The sequence below is a fragment of the Lagopus muta genome, chromosome 12 (genome assembly GCF_023343835.1).
Source record: "Lagopus muta isolate bLagMut1 chromosome 12, bLagMut1 primary, whole genome shotgun sequence".
Lineage (NCBI taxonomy): Eukaryota > Metazoa > Chordata > Aves > Galliformes > Phasianidae > Lagopus > Lagopus muta.
In genome coordinates this window covers 3,282,401-3,289,236 of record NC_064444.1, presented here as the reverse complement: position 1 = coordinate 3,289,236, position 6,836 = coordinate 3,282,401, and the positions used below count along the sequence as shown (strand labels likewise).

Sequence of the window (6,836 nt, the reverse complement as noted above, 5' to 3'; positions counted from 1 at the left end):
ATTCATTTATCATTTTTCCACTCCCAAGCCCATGTGACTTTGTTTTCTTTAATTTTATTTAATTGATTATAACTAATTGACTCTCAGCTTAGGGAATAGAGGTTTCCGAGCTCGCTGGTCTGGTCTTCATTTATTTTTGTGGAAGTGTTTTACTTTCAGAGGGTGCAAGGTTATTCCTTAAGAAGGAAAAGAAAGAAAAAGTTACAGTGCAATGGTTGTTCTGTTGTATTCAAAGGTAAGAAAAGTTGATTTCCTTGGCAGAGAAAATAATGCCGCTTCAATCTCTGTTTTAAATTGTCACATTTAATTTATGTTAGGTACTTGGATCCTTGAAACAAAATGTTCATTTGATAGATGCAATTACAAATGGTGTGCTGGCTAAATGATACCATAAGTGAGGCTTCACGATGCTGCTGTTTTTTCCCCCCTGGCTCAGTGGAAGTACCCCTTACCTGTGGGGAAGTCAGAGGTGATGCTCTGCTCATCAGAGCCTCTGATAAGTGCTCTTGACAAAAATTGTAACGTCACGTTTGTCATTTTTTAGCTGTTCCTCCTTCCCTCTGCAATTGCTGGCGTGTTTTCTGTACTGCCTTTTAGAGGAAGACTCCAAGTACTGCCCTGATTGTGCACAGATCTTGATCAAACTTCTGGTGAGCTTGTTTATTTTTGCTGTTTTATGGTTTGTGTGTATGTCCTTGCAAAGGCATAGGAAGGGGGAGGATTTCCTCAATGGCACAGTGCTATTTACATGATTTTTTCTGCCTCCTTATGCCTTCCTCTGTTCTCCTTGGTGATCATTGCATAGGCTGCCTCTGTGAATTAAAAACAAATGTGCAGAATCCTACAATGCCATGAGAGCCAATATTATCTTAAACCTTTTTATTTTGTATCCAGCAGTTGTGCTTTACCCAAGAGCACCATCTTCTGGATGTTGTGTCTCCATTTCTGGGAGTGCTGCGGTTGAGTTAAATTCAGCTTGAAGGGGAAGACTACTGTGGAGAACTGAAAGCTTGTAAACCCATGCTTGGGGGAAGATTTGCTGTCACGTTCTATTTAGCTAATGCAAAAGCTTTCTGCAGACTGTTTTCACTTGCTTTTACAGACCTGGCTCTTTGACCTGTTCACTACTTGCAGTGCTTTGGGAGGATCTTCAGAGTTCTGTGTGTTTCATGGCTGGCTTTGGGCAGCTATCTGCATGATCCTGCTACTCATCGTATTCTTGCAGTTAGTTCCCTTTCCTGAGCTCCTGTTCAGTTGCTCCAGTCCTCAATTTTATTCTTCTGAGCCGCTTGCTGAGCCTTAAAATCGATACATCCTGATCAAAGGTCAAGTCCCTCTGAAATATTCTGAACTCCTGAAGAAGAACTTGTCTTTAGGTCTTTGACCTCTGTTTGGTCCTCTATGAGATTAAATCATTGACTTGGGATTTGAGAGAGATTTGTAGGTGGAAGCAATGCTGGTTCAGGTCAAGTTAAACCTTATGAAAAGCCTCTCTTTAAAAGCTGGGTGCATACAAGCATGATTGCCAAAATAATCTGTTCTGAATCAATATTTTGCTTTGCTTGTGTCACAGCAAAAACGGGCATGAAAAAAAAAACCATGGAAGTGTTTATATGTGAAAAGGGTCCAATTTACAATGAGGTTATGTGAAAATTGAAACTAATTTCGTAGATGCCCTCTTTTTTCAGGCACTACTTCAAGCTTCTATCAGGTTTTTTCGTTACAATCTGAAAGAAAGTCAGTACTGTTAAGAAGTTCATCAACAATAATCCCATCACTTGTCTGAGGACTTGGACAGACCCGATGCAGGGCTCTGTCTGAATGTGAACTCAACTCAGGACTGGCTCTGGCTAATAAAAGGGCAAGGGGGGTGAAGCTATTAAATGTGCAAGACAGAGACAGAAAGGTCTCTTTGACCTCATTTTGTACTGTTTTGCTATTTCACGAGTCACTTAAACCAGGGCTGATTTTCCTTAGTAGGAGAAACTTTGGAACTACAAGCATGGTTAAGCATCAAGGAGATTTCCTTGGGGGTGGTGAAGTCCTTCTTAAAGGCTTTCAAGAACAGATTAGAGAAACTTCTGTCAAGAAGAGTTTGTGTGGCCTAGCCTGCTTTAGGCAGAAAGGCAGGCTGAATGACCTTTGGGGTTCTCTTCCAGCCCTATTTTGATGATTAATCCTAGAGGGAATGCATCTAATAGGTGCTACGTTTGATCTGTGCCAGGATGCAACCACGCTCGTTGTTATTGAAAAGCAAATGCACCAACAGAACATCACTCATAAATTTTGCCCTGATTATCTGTATTGCAAGATGGAAAGCTGGGCTTGTTTGTCTGAAGGAGGAGCCTTCAGGGTGATGTTGCTGAGCTCCCTGGGCAGCTCTGTCATAGCTGGATGCAGTAACCTCTGTCAGAGGCAGAAGGATGTCTCTTCTTTGTACGCTGACTCATCTTGGTATATTTTGCTAATGTCTCCCATCTATGTACAGCCTTGCTCTTCTGTTCAAAAAGATGGTTGGCTTGCATCCATGCCAGTACAATCTCTGTGCACCCACTGTTAACATACTGATACTGCACAGTAATAGCACTTGTAATAGCAAGGCCACATTAGCCTGAGCTCAACAGAGTTTGTGTCTTCTGGAGTAAGTCCAGAGAACCCAGCACAGCAGACTCTCAGGGCAGCTTTTTGGAAGTCTTTGGGCACTACTACAAGCACAGGGGAAATGAAATGGAGAATTCCTTTTTGGTAACATTTGGGGACCTCGATTTCTGCATTTATCCCTCCTTATTCTGACACAGTTGCAGAGGAGTTGCAAGTGATCTTATCACATAAATCACATTAGAAAGTGCCCACTGAAGTATTTTCAAAGTGCTTTTTCAAAGCATGCTGCTTTCTCCCACCGCCCTTCCATCTCTCACTAAAAATGCCACCACCAAAGCATCTGAATGAAAGCAGTGAGAACGAAATGCATCCATCCCTCTTTGAAGCTTCCCTTGATAAACCGGTTTTTCACAGGAATCACTCTGGAAGAATAGTCCTTGAGTTTAACATGGAAAATATTGTTCAGTAGATCTTGCTTTGCGTTTTACATGCTGTAAATGAGGTCATGTATTAAAAAGGAATGCAAATGCTGAAGTTTACCAGATAGGATTTGTATTATGCTCTTGATATGGAAACTATTTAAGCCTCAGTGAAAAGGTTCTTGCAGATTAAAGTTACAATAACTGGTACGCCCAGCATCTGGGGATATTTTAAGCAGTATAATGTACTGTTCAATATCATTTGATTATAGCAGAGTTTCAGACTTGATTTGAAGAACATGTCTGTGTTTTAATGTGCTTCAAGAGTTGCAGATCTGTTATTTCTACCACATCCTGGGTTTTATGTCCATTGTTTTTTAAGCCAGTCCAATCTGATCCCTGAACATGTGCTCAGTAAGCACACACAACGCAATCTGGTAGCTTTGTGCTGTTCCTAGACCTGCCTGCAAGTGGTGAGCAGAGGATGGAAACTGGGGTTTGGGTTTATTTGGGTTTATTTTAGCAGTGTGCTTTTGAGATGTTGAAGCTGCAGAGTAATAACTTCTGCTTCTATTCAGTAAGTAGGTAGCAGTTCTGCAGGACCCAACATTCGATGTAATCGTGAAAAACTGAAGATGATTAAATCTAGCAGAATTTGGGTCAGAAGGTTGAGCACACAGCAGTGCCTGGGTTTAGGTCACTGGAAGAATTTGTATTTGGCCCACACCAAAGCCCCTGAGGGTCATTTCCATCCCTTTGTCTTGAAATCTCCAGGTTTTCTTCAGTGAGAAAAGCATTCGGAAAAAAATGTGGTATTTCCAGCAGTCAGAGAGGCACAGCAAAGGTTGTGCCTGAGTGTTGTGATGCTTGGTGGTCTAAGGAAACGAAATGAGGACTGCAAGCAGTTTGCTGTCTTTTGGTGACAAGCCTGAGACAAAACGTCCGTGGACTTGTGTTCTTACAGATCCACTGCCTGTGATGATGCAGCAGAAGGATGGAGGAGGTATAGCTGGGGGCTCTTTGCTCAGATATTTTTCCTCCATGAGCAGAACCAAGTGGAGGCTGATCTGCTTATTGCTCTGTCTCCTTATGAGTCAGCAGGGCAATTTCATGCTCTGGGCTGTCCAGACTGGAACTCTCATGAATGCTAAATTTGCATTTCTTTGCAAAATACCCTCTCTGTATTATTTTTGAATATGCAATTACATGGCAAGCATGCTTGTATTTCTTTTGATGACTGTGTTTACAAGACCAGCATTTGCAATGCTTTTAAATCTGAGATTACTCAGTCTAATTTTAGAGCTGTTTCTTTCTCTTGTCTAAAACCTGGTGGTACCAACTGAAAAATGGCCTCAGCTTCAACTTACAGAATTTAAAACAAATTATGAGATCATTTTTAAAAAATAAGGAAATATATTCCCCTACGTTATTTTTCATGCTCATGTACTTCTCACTGTTGACCCACACTGATACTGTGCACATCGTATCATAAAGCTCCTCACAAAGTCCCAGATTCTACATGGAGAGATGGGAAGATGCAAAAGAGATGCCCTGGATCCCCAGTTCCCCTGGGAATACCAGGAGAGAGATAAAGTAGTAAAGCAGAATGTCAGACCTTTTCATGTTAGTCTTTTTGCCAAAACAAAATTGAGAGCTGGAGAAGAGGCACCAGCTTCGAGTGCTGGAGAGATGTGTCTTCCCTGGCCATGGTGGTTAGGGGAGAATCCTCTTCTCTTGCTTTTATTTTCTTATCAAATCTCTCTTCCCCCCACTCTCCCAATCTTGTTTTTAGTGAGATTTCTTGTTCCAGAGGACATCCACCAAGGCTAGTGGGTGAAACCTCTTCACATCAGACTTGTAATCCTGGACAGGGAAGCTCTGATCTCGAGGGCAGTGATGGGAGGCATGTCTGCTCGTGGCCATTTGGCGCTTGGCACATTATTGTTGATTTCTTAGCAGTCTGCAGTTATAAAAAAATACTTTGCTCAAGCTGTTCCTGAGTTTTCTGTGAGGACGTTTCCATTCATGACGTGTGGCACCCAATGGAGGGGTAGCAGAGATTTCATTTGTTTTTATGGTCCATAATTCATTTCGTTCTGCAGAAAGCCCATCTGCCCACACGTTTTGTCGTTTTTAGAGTACTGTCTCAATAGGGTGCATTCTCTTGAATCAAATATTCTTTGTAAAGATAAAGTATATGTAAGAACATTAAATATTGCTTGGATGGGTCAGTTTCTTAGGAGAATGTAGAGATTTCCCATCCCTTCAGCACAGGACCAGCAGTAAAGCTACTTCTTTTGGCTTTTCTAGTGACCTTCTAAGTGACTTTATCCATCAAGGACACCAATTAGCAGTCATTCAGTCCAATAGGATTAGCTGGAGACTGCTAAATTCATATCATGTATGTCTCTGAAAGGCCAGAGCCAGCCTTTCCTTGCTGCATTGGGTATGAATGGGCATTTGAAAGGTGAACTGTTCTGTATTCTATTTCTTATCCCCTTGGGCAACAAAGTCATCCCCTGTAAAGCTGAACTTTAAATATGATAGTTATTAAGGCTTGCCCAGACTTGAGATTTAGCTCATATATATTCTGACAGAAACAAATGACTCTAAATTGTGACCAAACCTTTCTTTCCCCCTGTTCCCCTGCCCTTCGAGGTCTGCTGTTTGAAGAGGAAGCTGTGAATAAGAACAGCACAAGAAGATAAACAGCTACTTCAAAACAAATTTTTCCAGCTCTCTTCCAAATACAAAACGTTATTGCTATGTGCTGTGCTGCAATTGAAGGCAACTTGGTTGTGACAGGTACTTTTCTATTTTAAAGTTGACTCTAAGAGCAGGCAACAAGTGGAGGGGGAGTGGAGCTTGTCAAGCTGCATGCACTGCACGGTAAAGAAGATGATGTAGCATGATGCTGTTTCCTGGGTAAAGGCTCTATCAGATAATATGCATGAGTTGATGGAAAATCTGGTAGATGAAAACAAATCCCAAGTCCCTCATGCATATTAGGAAGTATCTAGATGTGGGATGGAGGATCTCTGCGAATTATTTCTGGTGCTTATTGCTGGGCACATCAATTCTTCATTTTGTCCCTGTTCTGTTCCTCCTTATTTATTTTTTCCTCTCTTTCTTCCCAGTTCATGAGGCAAGCATCAAAGAGCAATTAGTGTTGGTACTGCAAAGCTGAACTAATGTAAGGTCTGACTTCATGTCAACGAATGCACCAACAATCGTGGCAGAGATTTGCATCTGTGAAGGCTGCGATGGAAGCCCACCGCCACTGATTTTGGGAGTAGGAAGGATCACTAACTCACCCTCAGCCCATTGCAACTCTGCTTTTGGCAGGAAGGAGCATTGATCAGTCAGACTTCCCATAGGTCCAGCACAGGTGAGGCTGGCAGGAAGCCCACAGCCGTTTTGTTCTTCACAGCAATCTGCTGCTCAAGGCAACTGCTTGTTTTGCTCCTACCTGGAGCTGGCCGTGAAAATTGACTGCCATTAAAGACAGCCCACATCGCACATTTGTCAGTTCAATTAAATTAGCTGAAGATCTCATCTGCTAAATAGATGCAGCTTTCTTACATATTCAAGGGCTTTTTTTCAAGGACTCTGTGCACAGCACTGCGCCTGCCAGGGCTCTGACCTCACTGGGCATCTTGAAGCAATATCAGGTGCTGACTAAATACAGTTTTATTTAGGGTGAAAGCACATGTCCTCTGACTTAAGATAATGGTACTCTGCAGGGCTGTGTGTGAGCCTGCCATTAGCCAGCGGTCTCTGTAAAAATACTCAGTGATGCTGCAGAGGGAAACAGGA

At 42.2% G+C, this 6,836-nt stretch overlaps 1 long non-coding RNA gene across 1 annotated transcript; it reads left to right on the top strand.

Moving 5' to 3' along the window:
• Positions 1-569: 569 nt before the first annotated feature.
• On the top strand, positions 570-6,243 carry LOC125699490 (uncharacterized). Its single transcript, XR_007379581.1, has 3 exons — positions 570-650; positions 5,679-5,825; positions 6,158-6,243. It is a non-coding gene; the product is annotated as an uncharacterized LOC125699490 (long non-coding RNA).
• Positions 6,244-6,836: the final 593 nt, after the last annotated feature.